The following is a 21173-nucleotide window of genomic DNA, read 5'->3' as shown; positions in this document are numbered from 1 at the left end:
CTTATACTCACTTTCCTCACTTTTCTAGAGGAAAGTAGTTTTTTATTCAGGCATGTCCAGGGGTCAGCTCCCAGTGTTCTCTCATGTATATCTGATGAATCTGGGCATCTTGGGGCAATGTAGCAATTACTTCATGTAAACAGACAACCCTCTCCTCCTACCAGCCAACACAACAATCTTTGAGAGATGCACTTATCTAGCCAAACTGGAGGTAAAGCTCTCACCAACTAAGACTGATCTTAACAGTCAAGAGGAGAAGATAAACACTTGCACCACACCACACTCATCACATAGTCCCACTAAATCTATACCACCAAAATCCACACATAGAAACACAAAAACATTTGCAGAGGCTCTCAATAATAATCTGCTCAAGCAACAGAGACCTCCAAAGCAGAAACGCAAGCAACCTCCACCCCCAACACAACCCAAATGACACGTAGCCCACAGACTCAGTGTGCCAATAAACCACAGCCCATAAGGCAAAACAACGTACCCAACACACCAGTCATAGGTGACTCCATAGTCAGGCACGCTGATGTCCCACTCACCAGGCTAAACAAGGAGAAGGTTACTGTCAGCTGCCTGTTGGGTGCCAGGATCCGCCACATAACCCACACACTCAGTTCACTCCAAAACAAGTACAACTATGACTGTCATTGTCCATGTTGCTGTGAACGACCTGAGATGTACCTTCCTGGACTACATGAAAAGAGACATGGAAGAGCTCTCCGATCTTGTAGCCCAGGCAGGCATGACCCTAGCCCTGAATATCATCTTGACATCACCCAGAATTATACCGCAGTACAAGGACAAAATGATTGACTTCAACAATTTGATAAGCTTCTAGTGTCATTCTAAGGAGATCCAGTACGTGTCTGCTTGGGACAACATGGTTGACAGACCACGATGCTTTGCCAGAGATTGCCTGCACCTGTCGCCCCTGGGATTCCAGATACTGATTAAGGGTCTTGCCGCCCCTATAGTGTCCTTTTTTAGGTAAGGTTCAAATGACAAATTCACCACTGTAACAGGATCAAGCAAGCAAAAACTGAGGGTAATGCTACTCAATGCTATAAGTCTAAATCTCAAAATGCACTCACTCGAGGCACTCCTTAAAATGGAGAACATCGATATCTGTGCAGTGACTGAGACCTGGTTCAAGGCTCTAGAGAGCAACCCTGCTTTAAGAAGCTATAACTCATACCACACTTTTTGGCCATCTAACCTGGACCAGAACACCAAAGGCGGAGGTGTGTCCATATTCATTAAGGATATCCACACCTCCAGGCTAGTTGTGCAGTATAATGCATCTGAGGTTATCCAAGTACAACTAACTCTGGGCAAAACTGGAATCCAAATTGTAGCTTGCTACAGATCCCTGATCATGCCCCAGGATACACACTCCTCTTTTCTTGATATACTGGAAAATATTAGGGTTCAACCAAACACCCTAATAATGGGGGATTTTAACTACCCCACAATTAACTGTGAAAACTACTCATGTACCAACTCCTTCATTCAATGCTTTCTGGAATTCAAAAATTCCATTGCCCTGGATCAACATATCCACACCCCCACCAGTGGCAACAATATCCTAGACCTAGTCATTACCAACTTGAGTGACCGGTGTTCCACACCTGAAGTCACCTCCTCATTTTTCAGATCCAACCAGACTGAGTAAGGAGAAGGTCACAGTAAGCTGCCTGTCGGGCGCTAGAATCCGCCACATAACGCAAGCACTCAGGTCTCTCAACAGCAGGTACAAATACGACTCAGTCATTGTCCACGCTGGTGTAAACGACCTGAGACGTATCTCCTTGGACTATATGAAAAGAGACATTGAGGAGCTCTCTGATTATGTAGCCCAGGCAGGTATGACCCTGACCTTGAGCAGTATCCTACCTTCACCAAGAATGATGCCACAATACAGAGATAAGATGATCAGCTTCAACAATTGGCTTAAACTCTGGTGTCATTCAAAGGGGATCCAATGTCTGTCTGCCTGGGATGACATGCTGGACAAGCCACGCTTGCTCGCAAGGGACGGCTTGCACCTGTCACCCTGGGATTCCGGATATTGGCAAAGGCTCTTGCCACCCCCATAGTGCCTTTTAGGCAAGGCTCAAATTCTAAACCTACCACCATAGAACACAAAAAGAAAAACTAAGGGTAATGCTGCTCAATGCCAGAAGTCTAAATCTCAAAATGCACGCACTCAAGGCCCTTTCTCAGTATGGAGAACATCGATGTCTGTGCAGTGACAGAAACCTGGTTCAAGGCTCCTGAGAGCACCCCAGCACTATCAGGTTTTAACTTTATCATGCTCCGGCCCCAAAATCCAGACAATACCAAGAAAGGAGGGGGTATCCATATTCATCAAAGACACCCACACCTCAAGACTGGTGGCAACGCACGATGCATCGGAGACCATCCAGGTGCAATTAACCATAGGCAAGACTGCTCTGCAAATTGTAGCATGTTACAGGCCACTCCTCACAAACTCAGGAACCTCACATGGCCTTCCTAAAAACACTGGAGGGGATAAATGTATCACCAAACACCATCATACTAGGTGACTTCAATTACCCTAATATAGACTGGGAACACTACTCAAGCCCAAACACCCTAGCCCAAAAGTTCCTGGAATTCATAAACTCAAATGCCATGGAACAACTAGTCACCATCCCCACAAGAGGAGAAAACATACTTGATCTCATCATCACGAACATGGGAGCACAATGTTCAACACCGAAGTATACCCCTCACTGGTGAGATCAGATCACAAACTAATCTCGCTGGAGGTCCTCATCCCACCCCCACCTGAAATAAAAAGACCACAGTAAAGAACTTCTCAAAGCCGACTTCACACTTCTAATGACTAGTGTGGTCTCCTTTAAGGCCCCCGAGTCAGAAAACAGTACTCAAGCCGCTGAATCACTTACAAATGCCTTCTACCAGCACCTGCAGGACTGCATGGATAAGGCAATCCCAAGTAAAACAAAGACTCTTTGTACCAAAGGCAAGCGTCCAGTCTGGTGTAGGGACCCCAGCCATAAACAAACTCTACAACAAAAGGAGGAAGCTACTACAAGATAGAGCAAAATCCTTAAAAGGTAAGACACCCTTGATCACTATAAGTAAAAAACTAAGAGCTCTCATAAAATCATCCAAAGCAATTTTGAGAGAAAAATAGCTAAAGACTCAAAAGACAATCATAAGGCCTTCTTTAGCTATAGTTAGAAATCTGGGAGGAACTCCCAGATATGCTCAGAACTAGTTCAAAATGATGTGAAGATTACTGATCCTACAGACATTGCCAAATATACTGGCTGACAGGTTCAGTGCAAACTTCTCCCCCCCCCCCAAAAGGAGAGATATCTATACCAAGCGATTGCAGCCCCCCAAACATCTCCAACGCCCAAGTGAGAACTGCTCTCCAAAGCAAAACACAGCATCCATGGGACCTGATGGTGTCCCCGGCTGTGTGTGCTCCACTTAACTCAACGAGGAATTAAACCCACAGCTAGGACAGCTGTTTAATCATAGTCTTACCTCTGGATACGACTCAGGAGTGGCGCACTGCAACTGTGGTCCCACTTCACAAAGGCGGTGCCTCCACCGACCCTGGAAATTACCGCCCATTAGCTTGACAAGCCTTATCTGCAAAGCCATGGAGAGGATCATAATGGACCTCATAAATAAAGACATAGGGAATTTGCAGACTTTGGATCCATCCCAGTTTGGCTTTGTCAAAGGCAGATCATGCCTTCTAAACTTGATTGACTTTTTTCAAACAGTCACCAAAGCCATTGATGAGGAAAGGCAGTCCATACAGCTCTACCTCGATCTGGCTAAGGCCTTCATACAATACCCCACCGGTATCATTGAAAACTCATCAGCTTAAATGTTAACCCATACATCACAAGATGGGCTGCAAACTGGCTGAGTGACAGAACCCACAGGGTCAGAGTTGCTGGCGCCATGTCAGACTCAAAGCCTGTCACAAGTGGTGTACCACAGGGCTCAGTCCTGGGCCCACTCTTGTTTGGCATCTACTTTTCCAAGTACAAGCAAACACAGGAGGGTTATGTTGACAAAGTTTGCAGATGACTGCAAACTGGGCGCCATAGTAGAAAACACATCTGACACAGATATCCTTCAGAAGGGTCTCACAGAAACGGATAACTGGTGCCAGAGCCATGGCCTAAAGTTAAATGCCAAAATGCATAGTCATACCCTTCGGAAAAACAAGGTTACCCCTAGCTACCAAATAGGTGGCAATCCACTGAGCACAGAAGAAGTTATCAGGGACCTGGGGACCCAGGTTGATAGTAGTCTGTCATTCGACACCCATGTAGCTAAAGTAGTTAGGAAGACCTTCTACATTGCCCACCTTATCATGAAGGGATTCTCATCTAGATCAAGGGAGGTCATAGTCTCTATACTCATCACTCATCAGACCAATGATTGAGTACAATGCCCCATTCGGAATGTATCTGACCAGACACTTGCAGCAGCTGGAGAGGCCACAAAAGTTCTCACCAAAAGGATAAAGGGTCTCAAACATCTGTCCTATGCTGCCCGACTGAAAGAACTCCAGCTCTATTCAGTCACCGCTTGCTCAGAGGTGACCTTTGCCTAACATACAAGGCCATGTCAAACCCAGATTTGATGAATATGCTTCACCTCAAAAATCTAGATCCGCCAGAGCCACAAGGGGGAGACTTAAACCTCGACACGGCTATTAATAGGACGTGCTGGATCTGTATTTATAAGTGTTAGTCACATATCTTTGAATTTATTACTGCTCAATATCTGAGTTGTTTAGCTTCTGCTACATACCTACAATCAACTGCATTACTACCTGAGTTAAGTACAAACTTTCAGTGTTAAAGATTGTACTGCATTTTATTTTTCTGTCTATTTGTTTCATTGAATATTGTGGTCTGTGTCTCTCTGTAGTTATTTATTTTTCTATTTATTTCTAGAATGCTGTGGTATTGCTCAGTCTCTGCAGTTAATTTCCCACCTACCCTCCAATTTCTTCTTTTGGTATTAATCTTGGTGGCTTTGGAATTGCCCGCCCCTCCTGTAAATGTGTGCTTGAACACTCCTCCTGGGTCTATCTCATTTGCTCACTCAAGCGAGTACAGAGAGATCATTTTTTTACTTCAGACACTCCTACCAGTCCCATCTGTTCAGCTCTATCCCAGCTCTATTCCAGTCTAGTGTCACTAGCTCATTCTACCTAATGCAGAGAGAATATTTGTGAAGGGCAAGCCACTTAGGTCCTTAATTTTGAATTATCTTCTGTTTCTCTTTTCTCCCTTTCTACTTTCCAAAAAAAAAATTCTAAGCTTGTTTCCTGCCTTTCCTGTAACTAGTCTAGTCCAGATACAGATTTGCTGTAACCAGGACTGTTTGTAAGCTTATGAGCCCCCAAAGCCTTTCTGTGTTGGAGGGAAGCCTTCTAGATTATCAGTGGGAGTGGTAAGCACTAGGTAGCCTATCTACCACAAGAGTGGTTTCTGGCCCAGAAATTGTAGTTTATTAGCTGTTTGGGCAATTTTTCCATCTCTTTCAACCTCCTGGTTTAAAAGCCTGTGTTTGCGCTTGTTTCCCACCTTTCCTGAAACTAGTCTAGTCCAGATATGAATTTCTTGTATCCAGGACTGTTTGTAAGTTTCTGAGCCCCCAAAGCCTTTCTGTGTTGGAGGGAAGCATTCTAGCTTATCAGTGGGAGTGGTAAGAACTAGGTAGCCTATCTACCACAAGAGTGGTTTCTGGCCCAGAAATTGTAGTTTATTGGCTGTTTGGGCATTTTTTCAGCTCTTTCAACCTTCTAGTTTAAAAGCCCACATTTGCACTTGTTTCCCATCTGTCCTGTAACTAGTCTAGTCCAGATACATATTTGCTGTATCCAGGACTGCTTGTAAGCTTCTGAGCCTCCCAAGCCTTTCTGTAATGGAGGGAAGCTTTCTAGCTTATCATTGGGAGTGGTAAGCACTAGGTAACCTATCTACCACAAGATCCAGGTACAGATTCTTAGTTTTAGCACTTAAATTTGCTTATTCATGCTCAGCACTTGTTCAGAACTTCTTGTTAGCACTAGACAAGCTACAAATTACTACAGCACTCAACCTTCCTCTTTACCTAGAGGAAAACAGTTTTTATACTTACTTTTTTCACTTGCTTAGAGAAAAACAGCTCTTATACTCACTTTCCTCATTTGTCTAGAGGAAAGTAGTTTTTTATTCAGGCATGTCCAGGGGTCCACTCCCAGTGTTCTATCATGTATATGTGATGAATCTGGGCATCTTGGAGCAATGTAGCAATTGCTTCATGTAAACAGACAACCCTCTCCTCCTACCAGCCAACACAACAATCTTTGAGAGATGCACTTATCTAGCCAAACCGGAGGTAACGCTCTCTCCAACCAAGACTGAACTTGACAGTCAAGAGGAGAAAGTAAACACTTGCACCACACCACACTCATCACATAGTCCCACTAAATCTATAACACCAAAATCCACACATAGAAACACAAAAACAATTGCAGAGGCTCTCAATAATAATCTGCTCAAGCAACAGAGACCTCCAAAGCAGAAATGCAAGCAACCTCCACCCCCAACACAACCCAAATGACACGTAGCCCACAGACTCAGTGTGCCAATAAACCACAGCCCATAAGGCAAAACAACGTACCCAACACACCAGTCATAGGTGACTCTATAGTCAGGCACTCTGATGTCCCACTCACCAGGCTAAACAAGGAGAAGGTCACTGTCAGCTGCCTGTTGGGTGCCAGGATCCGCCACATAACCCACACAGTCAGTTCACTCCAAAACAAGTACAACTATGACTGTCATTGCCCATATTGGTGTGAAAGACCTGAGACGTACCTCCCTGGACTACATGAAAAGAGACATGGAAGAGCTCTTCAGTCTTGTAGCCCAGGCAGGTATGACCCTAGCCCTGAATATCATCTTGACATAACCCAGAATTATACCGCAGTACAAGGACAAAATGATTGACTTCAACAATTTGCTAAGATTCTGGTGTCATTCTAAGGGGATCCAGTATCTGTCTGCTTGGGATGACATGGTTGACAGACCACAATGCTTTGCCAGAGATTGTCTGCATCTGTTTCCCCTGGGATTCCAGATACTGGTTAAGGGTTGTGCCGCCCCTATAGTGCCTTTTTTTAGGCAAGGTTCAAATGACAAATTCACCACTGTAACAGGATCAAGCAAGCAAAAACTGAGGGTAATGCTACTCAATACTATAAGTTTAAATCTCAAAATGCACTCACTTGAGGCACTCCTTAAAATGGAGAACATTGATATCTGTGCAGTGACTGAGACCTGGTTCAAGACTCTAGAGAGCACCCCTGCATTAAGAGGATATAACTCATACCACACTTTTTGGCCATCTAACCTGGACCAGAACACCAAAGGCGGAGGTGTGTCCATATTCATTAAGGATATCCACACCTCCAGGCTAGTTGTGCAGTATAATGCATCCAGGGTTATCCAAGTACAACTAACTCTGGGCAAAACTGGAATCCAGATTGTAGCTTGCTACAGATCCCCGACCATGCCCCAGGATACCCACTCCTCTTTTCTTGATATACTGGAAAATATTAGGGTTTAACCAAACACCCTAATAATGGGGGATTTCAACTACCCCACCATTAACTGTGAAAACTACTCATGTACCAACTCCTTTGCTCAATGCTTTCTGGAATTCAAAAATTCCATTGCCCTGGATCAACATATCCACACCCCCACCAGTGGCAACAATATCCTAAACCTAGTCATTACCAACTTGAGTGACCGGTGTTCCACACCCGAAGTCACCTCCTCATTTTTCAGATCCAACCATAAGCTAATCACCCTAGATATCTGCATCCCACCCCCACCCACCATTAAGGAAACCACGGTAAAAAAATTTCTCCAAAGCCAACTTCATGCTTCTTAAGACAGAAGTGGCAAACTTCTTGACACCCATGCAGATGGACAATACAGTTATGACTCCTGAATCCTACACAAATGCACTCTATAAGCACTTACACGAGTGCATGGATCATGCTATCCCACACAGAACCAAGACACTATCCTCCCAAAAAAGGAAGCCAATCTAGTGGTCCCCTGCCATAAACAAACTCTACAACAGAAGGAAGAAACTGTTATAAAAGAGAGTAAAATCCCATGAGTGGAGGAGCTCCCTGGTCAGCCTCAGTAAGAAGCTGAGGTCCCTTATAAGATACTCCAAAGCTATCGATGAAAACAAAATCACCACTGATTCTAAGAGCAATCACAAAGCATTCTATAGCTATGTCAAGAATCTCAATGGCAGCACCCAGATCTGCTCTGACTTACAACACAATGGCACGGAAATTATAGAACCAACTGATACTGCCAACATCCTGGCAGATAGGTTCAGTGCTAACTTTACCCCCCACCCCCTAAAGGGCCCATATCTCTACAGGAAGAATGCAGAGTCCCTGTAATCACATCTAAGCAGGTAAAAGCTGCACTCTCTAAAACCAAAATCACAGTATCCATGGGACCAGACAACATCCCAGGCTGCATTTTACATGAACTTCAGAATGAACTGGCTCCCCACCTAAGCACCATGTTCAGTCATAGTCTCATGTCAGGCTTTGTACCCACTGAATGACACATAGCAACAGTTATCCCACTCCACAAAGAGGGAGCCACCACTGATCCCAGGAACTATTGCCCTATTAGCCTGATGAGCCTGGTCTGCAAGGCCATGGAACGTATCATCATGGAACTCATAAACAAAGACACTGGTAACCTCCAAGCTCTGGACCCCACCAAGTTCAGGTTTGTGAAAGGCAGATCATGCCTTCTGAACCTGACTGACTTCTTTGAGGCAGTCACCAAAGCCATATATGAGGGTAAGGTGGTTCACACAGTCTATCTTGACCTCGCCAAGGCTTTTGACACCATCCCCCATTCTGGAATTATAGCTAAACTCATTAAATTAAGTATAAATCCCTATGTCACAAGATGGGTTGCCAAATGGCTCACTGACAGAACCCACACTGAAAAGTTGCAGACTCCAAATCTGACTTCAAACCAGTGACAAGTGGAGTACCACAGGGTTCAGTCCTGGGACCTCTCCTGCTTGGTAAATACTTCTCTGAAGTACAGGCTAACACAGAAGTCCTCTGGCTAACAAAGTTCACAGATGACTGCAAACTAGGAGCCATAGTCAAGTCCCCAAATGATGTGGACATCCTACAGAAGGGCCTCACTAAGACAGATGCCTGGTGTCAGAGGCATGGCACACCTCATCACAAAAGGGTTTTCATCCAGGAAAAAAGTGGTCATTGTTCTCCTCTACTCGGCACTCATTAGACCCATTATAGAGTACAACGCCCCTTTTAGAATGTACCTCACAAGACATCTGCAGCAGCTGGAAAGGTCAAAGAAGTACCTCACAAAGAGGATTACTGGCCTCAAACAGATGCCCTGCACTGACTATCTCGAAAAACTCCAGCTTTACTCTGTAGCATATCACCTACTCTGAAGAGATGTCTGCCTAATATATAAAGCTATGTTAAACCCAGAGCTGTTGGACATGCTACACCTAAAGAAATCCCAATCCCTCCGAGCTACACACTCTAGGGACCTAAACCTTGTCACCACAATAAACAGGACATGCTGGAGGGATAGATTCCTGTCCCAGAGACTTCCCATACTCTGGAACAGGCTACCTATCTATGTCAAGCAAAGTTCCTCATTAGCACTCTTCAAGAAAAATCTTGATGAGTGGATGGTAAATAGGAAATACACCCCAGGGATCACTTCTGTGGCCCTGCTCGACAGGGGCACAGGAAATTAACTTTCTTGGGTGGTGTAAGCCAGGGAACCTTCTTGGCTAGGCTTACTTAGGCCCTTGGACTGATAGCCTAGTACCTACCTATGAACCTATAAATAAGAATGCAGTGTATTGCATTTCTTCCTCCAAACATTTACGTATTACTGTAATTGTTTCCTTCAGACTGTACAGCATTATAGGACATGAGGATTTACATAACATAGCTTCCTGTATGACATGATGCAAGATCATCCTAAAGTGTGATTGGGCCTGTATTCAGACACTTTCTTGTGTTATTTACTTGCTGTTATGGCAGTGTTCCCTGTAATTTCTGGTGAGTATGCCCAGCATAATAATGTAGATGACACACTCCCTTTATGAACAGAAATCTTGAACTACTGAAATGTCATCAGATCTAGGTTGTCATTTGTCATTTCTGTACATGAATATAAAACACATACTTGTCTCATAGATGTTTCAGGGTAATATGCCCTCTGTTTATGATTACCAGCTAACAACAAATGGTAAAATATGTCCCTTTCTGATGTGTATGACACAACAGCTGTAGGGCTCATTTCTTCTTCATGTTTATAGATGATGCAGTGGAGAATACAGCACTACTGTCAGGTATCACACATACATTTGCTGTATATACTTGGCGTATTCAATAACTGCAGTCTGTGCGAATAGCCCCTAATGTATCCAGTGTCTTTGCTAACCATTATCTCAACTCGGCATCTTACCAGCATTAGTATCACATTTACTCCCCTTAGTTACAATGTTGCAGTGTGTCCCATTCACAAACATTGTTGCCGTGTCCATTTTTAGTTATGTGCATGGGTCAAGAACTGTGAACAAGATTCATTATTATTATATCAATAAGGAAGAATTTATGTTTAAAATGTTTCTTTGTGACATAATCACATCTGACTGCATAAAAAGTATATTTTCTCCATTTACCCTCCTCTCTTACTTATGTCTGCACTATTAACATTGTATTCTGTGCACATTCTCCTGATTTAATATCCCCTGCATCTTAATTCTCATAATAAGCTTGTCCTTGCTTTGTATAAGCTGTCTGTGTGCATTATAGGTTTGCTTACAGGCAGGCTGTTGTATTTACATTGTGGGGTCATGCTTCTGTGCACTATTTTATGGCCTCTAACACTGCTGCTGGCCAGGAAATGATGCTTATAAACATGTGAGAGCAATGAGCGGCAAGCATATTTAATAAGAGCTGCTGCTTACCATGATAATTGTGCTTACATAGTGTGGGCTTCGCTTTAATGAACACTAGGGTATGCTTAAACTATATAATTTACAAAACATTTGTAGAAAAACACATGTAACAAAGGGTATCGACAGAATCTTATGTAAATCACGCAGTGAAAACAGAACACAGTGCAGCATGATTTGTGCACTTCAGAGACTCTTCACTGCCAGAGCTCCAATACTTCCTGAATGTCTACACTTCAAAAAGAAAAAATGAAATATAACAACAACAGCCTTCAGTGTCTTCTGACTATGCTTACCAAGTCTGCAGATGATTGCAGGCTGGGAGCAATCATAGAAATCCCAAGATGCAAACACTTTACATGAGATCTAACAGTGACAAATAACTGGTGCCAAAGCCATGGCTTAAAACTCAATGCCAAAAAATGAAAAATGGTACCTTTAGGGAAATCAGCCTCCATAGGAAACTGTCTCATCAATAAACACCCCTAAAAGTTTTTACAGTAGTCGAGGATTTAGGGCCTCATGTTGATAGTAACGTGGCATTCGGCCATTATTTTATTTTATAAGTAAACACATGGCATCCAGATCCAGAGAAGTCAGTGTGTTACTGTACTCATCATTGACTAAAACACCCCCTTCAGTATGTACCTGATCAGGTATGTGCCACAAATGGAATTCTATAGAGGTTCCTCACAAAAAGAATACAGGGGGTAAATACAATGCCCAATGCAGGCTGACTCAAGGGCCTGTTCCTATACCATGTTTCCTACAGACTGCTGAGAGGTGATTTATGCCTGGCATACAAGGCATCCCCGGATCCTGCCTTTATGGACCATTTACATATCCGCAAAATGAACAGTATCAGAACTACTAGATCTAAGGATTTAAACTTTGCTTGTAATTTAAATAGGACATGTTATTGGTACAGGTATGCATCTCTGAGAATTCCCATTCTCTGGAATAGGCTTCCCATCATTTTGAAATGGAGCCTTACCCTAATCTTATTTAAATGTGTATTCATTTATTTATTTATTTATTTTACATTTGTTGACCGGGATAGTCCAAATGGATATATGTCCATTTTCAGCAGAGGCCTGGGGAGAAAAGCTCCGTATACCAAAAAAGAGACAGTACATGCATCACTGAGTGATAAACTCAGACAGACATGTTTAGAAAAATATAGACAAAGAATACAGGCAGATATCAATATACACAATATGCAGACTTACATCTGATTGTCAAAGATGTATCAGAAAATGTGAACATAGAATACAATCAGATCTCATAATTCACATTGCTTAGGCATTCAAATTCTATGAGGCATAGATGCTTGGATAAACAGCAGGTTGGGTAGCAAGGCATGTATTAGTGAAGTTGTTAGTCAGGTTTAGAACAAGAGCACAGCCAATGAGATGTGAGGTATTTTCTTAGTTCTTTTTTTAAATAGGGGTAGTGAGGTTTCCTTGGTAATGGTAGTAGGGAGTAGATTCCAGATTTTACCGGTTGAGTTGGCAAATATAGCGTAGCCTGCAGAGTTGTTGGATTTTTGGGTCAGTATCATTAATTTATCAGCTGAGCATAATGGCCTGGGGGCACTATGAGGGGTGAGAATATTTAGGAGGGCAAGGGTGTTATCAGGTTGATGGAGTATTTTATGGAGTAAATGTAACTTCAACCAGTGGATGGGAAAACAGAAATTCACTCCTGGTCTAACATCTATGTCTCTGATGGAAACAGGCAGCATTTAAATAATGCAGTAACTAATAAATACTCCTTAAAACGACTTCTAAGGCAAAATAACCTATAAGATACATTTGGGTTTCATGGCTAGGATTATAAAGGCCTCCGTGGTCATTAACCTAGTATATATCTATAAACCTATGAATAGCCCTCCATTAATGGCCTTTCTCTTGACCACCAATAAATCATTCAAGTAGTTAAGCAATATCCTTTTACCCTTTGCATATGCCCCAATATATATAAAAATATAAAACAGCACAGTTACAGACACATGAGATGCCAGAGGTACTGAATGATGTGAAAATTGCAGTATGTGTAAGGATATTTATGTAACTAAATTATCTATTCTTCCACAAAAAAGCAGAAGTTTTCTTTTAATGGCTATGTAAATTGTAAAACAAGGAGTATGGTATACATCATGTGTTTGTTTTAAATGTTATGTCAGAAACATGGAGAAGATTTTACATAATAGGAATCTGGAGAATAACTATGCTGTTAGGAAAAAGGAAACTAACTCCTTATGTATGCTGTTTTAAATTTCAAATTTTGCATTATGTACCCACATCTGGTGAAAGGGGTGCTTTTTAGTACTATTACTTCAGCAAATCTACATGTACATAGATTTTACTCAAATTCTTCTATATTTTAGTCATATAGTAATAAGCTGCTACAGTGGTGGCCATGCTAACGGAGCTAGATATCATCAAGCCCTGTGAATCGCTGCCCATGTGCAGTATGCTTACCATACATATTGGTATAAGTCCTGTACAGTAATCATCAAAGCCTGTGAATCTCTGCCCATGTGCAGTGTGCTTGCCATACATATTGGTATAAGTCCTGTACAGTAATCATCAAGGCCTGTGAATTGCTACCCATGTGCAGTGTGCTTACCATACATATTGGTATAAGTCCTGTACAGTAATCATCAAGGCCTGTGAATCACTGCCCATGTGCAGTGTGCTTGCCATACATATTGGTACAAGTCCTGTACAGTAATCATCAAGGCCTGTGAATCACTGCCCATGTGCAGTGTGCTTGCCATACATATTGGTACAAGTCCTGTACAGTAATCATCAAGGCCTGTGAATCACTGCCCATGTGCAGTGTGCTTGCCATACATATTGGTACATCCTGTACAGTAATCATCAAGGCCTGTGAATTGCTGCCCATTTGCAGTGTGCTTGCCATACATATCGGTATAAGTCCTGTACAATAATCATCAAGGCCTGTGAATTGCTGCCCGTGTGCTGTGTGCTTACCATACATATCAGTATAAGTCCTGTACAATATGGTAAACATGAAGCATGACATGTATGCATATGCAAACTGTATGAGTAGGAGAGTAGCACTGTGGTGCCATGCTATGTTGTATGAAATATGATTCACAAACGTGCATCTACATACAGTGGTCTACCATACTGTCCTTAAGTACAATTTAAGCAAACATTTTGAACATGTAGATCATTCCAAAGTTAAGGAAGAGACATTCCTGTAAAGTACTTGAGCAACAACCATAAACATTCTGGTGGATGTCAGGGACAGTGAGCCACATGTCTTTTGTACATCTAAGTGAGACCCCCATCATATTGCCAAGGCACAGCATTATCTGGTGGTGCTGGAGGGAAATCAAGCTCTCTATATAGAATACTGTGGGATTTGCCTACCACAAGGGGTGTGGAATTCGAGAACCATATCTAGATGCATAGGTTGACTGCCTAAAGTGGGGAGTGCATGTGTAGTAGTAACTGCATATGTTAACCATGTGAAAAAAGGGAGAGTTCATAGTTTTAATCATGTGCATGCCATCATGAGTCCCTAGTCATAATCATGTGCATGCCATGTTGGGAGTCTCTGGTCATAATCATGTACATGCCATGTCTGGGGTCCTGGGCCATAATCATGTACATGCCATGTCAGGAGTTCCAGGTCATAATCATGTGCATACCATGTTGGGAGTCTCGGGTCATAATCATGCGCATGCCGTGTCAGGTATTCTGGGCCATAATGTCAGGAGTTCCAGGTCATAATCATGTGCATACCATGTTGGGAGTCTCGGGTCATAATCATGCGCATGCCGTGTCAGGTATTCTGGGCCATAATCATGTGCATGCCATGTCGAGAGTCCCTGGTCATAATCATGTGCATGCCATGTCAGGAGTCAATGGCCATAATCATGTGGATGCCATGTCAGAGACCCGGGTCATAATCTTGTGCATACCATGTCGGGAGTCCATGGCCATTGTCATGTGCATGCCATGTCAGGAGTCCATGGTCATAATCATGCGCATGCCATGTTGGGAGTCCATGGTCATAATCATGTGCATGCCATATGCATGCCATGTTGGGAGCCCATAGTCATAATCATGTGCATTCCATGTCAGGAGATCCATGGTCATACAATGTTCATGCCATGTCTGGAGTCCCTGGTCATAATCATGTTAATACCATGCCATGTTGGGAGTCCATGGTCATACTTGTGTGTACCACATTGGGAGTCCATGGGCATACTCATATGCATACCATGTCATAGCATATATGCCCACTGATCCATATATGGTGACCTCAGGTGCAGGTACTGGCATATCCATCTGTAAAAGGCAAAACCTTGAAAATTTCACAAAACAGTAGACTGAACTGGTTTTGCAGGCCCTCTGCACACATAGTATGGACCTCCAAGACAAAGGTGCTGCAAACAAGTATTTTTGGGACCAGATTTGGCAGGTACTGTTGCAGGATATCAGTGCTGTAGGCAACCATAACAGGCCTCTACAGCAGGTGCAATGGACGTCTATTTATATGATAGTCCATGCAAAGGAAAAAAATATAGGTGATTATGACAGACAGTCCACCACAGGGGATGTCAGAAGTGGCTAAGAAAGGTGAAGGAGTTTCTGGTGTCATTCTCTAGCTGTGGTGGTGACTTCTCATACCTGTGGGTAGGTTAGATGTGGGACTAAGCTGCTGCCAACCACCTGCATGATGCTGGTAGGGGAAGCACCAGGTTAGTAATGTACATTACTGTAGACTATATATCACAACAGAACTAAAGCTAGCTCATATGGTACCATGCGCAGTTCCCCTAGCCGGCACTTCCTAAAGGTTGAGGAGCAAAGAAGCCAAAAAAAAATGCTTTTCTTAAAGATGATGTTCCAAATGCAAAAAAAAAATCTCTTCCCTGCTTCTGTAAATGTAGCAAGCAACTTGCTTCAGTTACATGCACTCACCTTTCACCAAGAACTTTAGCAAGCCAAGCTACAAATACAGCATCAGCATTAATTTCTAAAGCTGGATTTACAATTCAGTACCAGTGCTGCACTCTCATACCATAAGCACCTGCTGATTGCAGTCTCAGGCACTTTATGCCCGGGCAGCCACACCCTAGTTACAACTTTGAATTGAAGTCAGAGACTCACCAAAGCCCATCTGCCTATCAGTTCTTTCCATGGACCCCTGCTCTGCAAACACAGAGTAAGGCTTGTCTTCAAATGTACTGAGTAGATCTATTTCAATGTGTACCATGTTTGCATGTCACAGGGGGCTAAGGAGGCATATATCTGTCATCTGAAAACAGTCCTATTTGAGTTCATGCTTTCACAGGCTCCACTGGTGTAGGGTCAAGCAAAAAAGGACAATATAGGGCAGAATATCTTTGGCTGGCAATAATGGCAACATGTAAGTGGTATGGTACGATGACACAGTGGCACTATCTGCCACACTGCAGGGGAAGGGGGCACCAATAATCACCATTACAGAGATTTCTGCAGAAGTCCTGGCTGAGAACACAGGCCTCACCAGAGCATGATGGACATCCTGGACCTGAGAATCCCATGCATGCTCTAACTGTGTCTCTATCCCATATAGCATTTCACATACACCACCTCTGAGGTTGCCATACCCACCAATAAGGAAGAGATGCAGGGGATTGCAGCACCACCATGGCTTCAGGTTTGTCCCTTACATGGCCCGACACTCAGAATTAACCCTGCAGGTCACTGGTTTAGGCACAGACAGCTATCATGCACAGCATTGTGGAGCTAGTGAGTGTGCTTCATGGCTAGTGGAATGATGTGCACCAACTACACAATGACCTAGAGTATAAGGAAAAGAAGTAAACAGTGCTAAAGATGTCATTTGTAACAAATATAGCTCTTAGAGGTGCAGCCATGAGACATATTGAAATTGCCTCTTAGCCTACCACTGCAGCCTATGGCAATGGGAGGTTCTAGATGGAAGTTCATTAGGCACAGGCTATCCCAAGTCAGACTACACAGGTAAATGGAACAATGTCATCAGTGTCACCAGCAGGTATATAACCAATCACCCCTCATTGTGAGTGTTATCCATGTCATGAGTGGCACTGCTCCTTAGGGTCAACACATGGGATGCCTCAACATGGTGAATGCTAGTGGTCCTGTAGCTCTGTCCCCTCCCTGCCATAGACTGGATAAAGCTCTGACACAGCAAGCCATCAAATGTGACACTGGCAGTAGACATGTAATGATTACATAAGCACACCACTGATGGATATAATCCCTGACTCCTCATAACCTACCAGAGCATATGGTTACTGCATTGAGTTCCTGTGACCGTACTCATCATTATAATGCTGCAGTCACTTATCACACTAACCCTCTATCTGTGCAAGTGATGATGACTGTATCCTTTCCTCTCATGTGTGTGTGTGTGTGTGAATGCTCATATCTGATAAGCAATGTGACCAGTTCATGCACTTGCTTGCACAGACTGTGTGTAATATCACATGCATCATTTTATTCTATGTTGCCTGTGTTATAACCAGTAGTTGCAGACCAGACACCACCTCTTTGCCAGTGATGAAATTTGTTGTGCCTGTACCTGCCTCATCTGTGGTTCTGCTGCTGTATTGTTCTCCCCTGACTCTCCACCATGCCCTTTTGCTGCTGCTATGACTTGTAAGCCAGGTCCTGCCATGATGGTCATCTGTCGCTCCACTTGTTTGCACAACACCATAGTGTAGACCATGGGTAGCACAACAAACATCTTGCTGCATATGTCCAGACTATATCAAAGTGCCCAGCTGGAGGTGTATGTGTCTTGGAAGCATAACTTCAGTAGTCCTAGTACATGCTCCACCATGTTTTAGGTTTCTGTCTGAACTGTGTTATGGTTCTTTCCTACATGGTCTGAGTTTTAGCTATCAGCTTCATCAGCAAGAGTTCTAGAACATATCCAGCAATGCCTACAACAAAACAAACTACATATTATATGCGGCCTGTTCCTAGGATGCATGGCACTTGCACATGTAGGCCTGTCTACCTGGCATATCTGTGTGCATCTGCCAAGTAGGTGGCATTGTGTGAAATCCCCTTCAGGAGCAATTGGTATGGGTCAGATATGTACCAAACTCATGAATCATGCGACCTGCACAGGTAGCACAAAGTTGCATTATAAATAATGTCCTGGGTATTATAGATAACCTGCCAATTCACTGAGTAAGAGCTCTTCCTGTTCACCTATTGCAAGTGGTCTTGACCTTGTGGGTACTTGATATCAACTTGTGTGCTATTTGTGGTTCCCTGGAACACAGGAAGACATATATAGAAGGCCAGCATGGTGTTAGCCCTGTCATCTACTGCTCTGGGTACCCAAACATGTTGTAGCATAAAGTCAAAGAACTGGATTAGGATTTACAAGACTGAGGCATGTAATTCCTAAGATGCTCCCCCATAGGTCACTGGGATATCCTTGTAGATAAGATGGTCAATGCTGTATATAATATTTTGTCCACAGGAATAGACACACTAAGCATATGTTTTGGTTTTACATATGGGAGGCACAATTCACGTAGTTACTGTACCTTGCAGTATCTAATTTTCACCTGCAAATGGCCCTCAGTCTGTTGGTCTACTAGGTAATACTGCATCAGGTGTTACCTGTACCCAGTCCATTGATTCAGATGGCTGTAACAGTAAGTATGGGCTCCAGTTTCATCTCCCTGCATATAGTGCTGTGCTGCTGCCACTGTGCCTAACATTGGTACTGTCAAATACAGTAGGAATCTTGCAGCACTGCGTTTTTATCCAAGATTTTGTCTCTTTCATTTGAATTCTCTGTTGTAGTTCATCTGCAGTGGAGCTCACATTTGCAATTCTTTATACACTCCTTGGCATGGACCACATACAGTATTATTCTGAACAATGTACAACCATGCTCACACAAAATTTGTGCATGACCACTACCAATACATTAACTTTCAATGAAGCCCAGACCATGGTGTTTTTTGCTAAATCATCTGTAAAAGCAGATTTTGAAAACACAATATCACAGGATGAAACCTTTTCAGTGCATTACTGTTTATCCCTATACATTTAGCTGGATTGAAGAGCTATGACTATATTAGCACCTGTAATGTTCATGGTAAATGTTTAACACATCAGTTGCACTTGACCTTGTCATATGCTTTCTCCAAGTCTAGGAATGCCCAGTTGGACTCTCCTCATCTCTAGCTTCTTCTTAACTTATCTGTCTTACTATAAATATCAGGTCAGGTGTGCTGCATCCTGATCTGAATCTGAACTGCTTGTCTCCCATCTGACTTGCTACTGCTCTGCATATCCATTTATCAATCACCCTCTCCAGAACTTTCATACAGTGTAACAGGAGTTGATACCTCTGTACTGTCCACAGTTTGGGATATCCCCTTCTTGTATATTGGCATGGGTATGCTTATTCTCCAGTCATATGGGATATGCCTTTCTCTCATTTTCCTTAATGCTGCTCTTACTTCTTCTGTGGTGAGTCTCTCTTCTTCTATCATCATAGGTTGTGTCTGAGGCAGTAGACTTCTGTGTGTTTTTTTCATTCAGAAGCTACTGCAAGTACTCTTTCCATTGACCTTAGGCTCTTCTCTAATCACTGTTTGCAGCTGATTTTTGCAACCAGTGGATTAAGCTGTGGGCTGACTGCTTCACTGGAGATGACTTTGCAATCCCTGATTCTATCCCAAAATCCTTTCCTTGCTAGGAGGAAGTCTTCCTGAGTTGCATGTTGGCCATTCTTGCATGTGATCTTGTGACTGTCTCTCTTTCTGAACCATGTGTTGGCTACTATCAAATCAGTTGCCAGACAGAAGTCTTGAATGACCTCTCCTTCTTTATCCCTGTTACACCACCCATGAGACCCAGACAGTCCTCATATCTTGTTCTGTCTGTCTTGATATGTGAATTCAACTCACCCATTATTAACACCAATTCATGTTGTCCTGCCTTACCCAGTAGGTCTGCAACTGCTGAATGAATGTATTTTTTTTGTCAGTATCACAACATTGCTGGGGGCATAGGCTGACTACCATGAGTCTGTCACTAATTTTGATGACATCCTTCGCTGTCTTCAGAAGCCTCTTCCTCACCACAATTCCCACACCATTTCTAGCCTGTCCTCCTCCTGAGTAGTAGACTCTAGATCCCAAGCCATGAGGCTTTGCAGCACCGCCCTTTATCTTGTCTCTTGGACATATAGGATGTCCAGCATCCTGTGCACCATCATGTAAAACTGCTAAAACATCTCAGGTTGTGTGGACTAAAGTCAAGGTTTTATCCCAGGATTCCATGCAGCCAGGTTTCCTTTCACCATATTTATTAATGAGATTTTATTTCATCGTGCCACAGCCACCCTGGTTCAGTGTACTGATAACTCTACCATCCTTGTCGGCAGTGCTGATGTGCAGGTCATCAGAAGAAACTGCACATTCACTTTTCTACGATCCTGACTTTACATTACTAGGGCTTTTCATATCTCAGCTTCCCAGTTCTGTAATGCATGAATTTATGTCCTTCCTGCCTTTCTCTGTTTTAAGCACATAGCAAGCTGTTTGTTTGCCTGACAGTTTTATATCTGTACTCCCACTCTTAAGTCATGCATGTTATAATAAGTTTACTAAGCACATGTCCATACGACTGCAACAGATCAATGTGACCTGACTGTTTTTCTCAGTGTTAAAAATAGTTTTGCAAATGAGATATGTGTAGTGTATAGAAAAGTCAAATTTATTTACTGAAAGTGGTAACAGACATATAGTAAGTATATTCTGAACTGTGTTCCCCATTGTTTTTTTTTTTTTTGTTGATCTTCTTTTGGCTTTTCCTAGTTAGGGGTCACCACAGCGGAACTCTGGTCCGCTAATTTTTGGCAGTAGATTTTTTACAGGTGCCAGCTCAACACCCAACCTTCAGTGAAGGCACACCCATTCTACACATGTCTTTCAAATACCACTCGACTATGGGGAGGACATGCAGACTCTACACAGAAGGCGCTCCAGCCGAGAATCAAACGAGAGAACCTCTTGCTGTGAAGCACCAATGCTA

The sequence above is a fragment of the Protopterus annectens genome, chromosome 1.part2, assembly GCF_019279795.1.
Source record: "Protopterus annectens isolate FY-2018-M chromosome 1.part2, PAN1.0, whole genome shotgun sequence".
In the NCBI taxonomy this organism is placed as follows: Eukaryota; Metazoa; Chordata; order Ceratodontiformes; family Protopteridae; genus Protopterus; species Protopterus annectens.
This window is presented reverse-complemented; position numbering follows the sequence as displayed.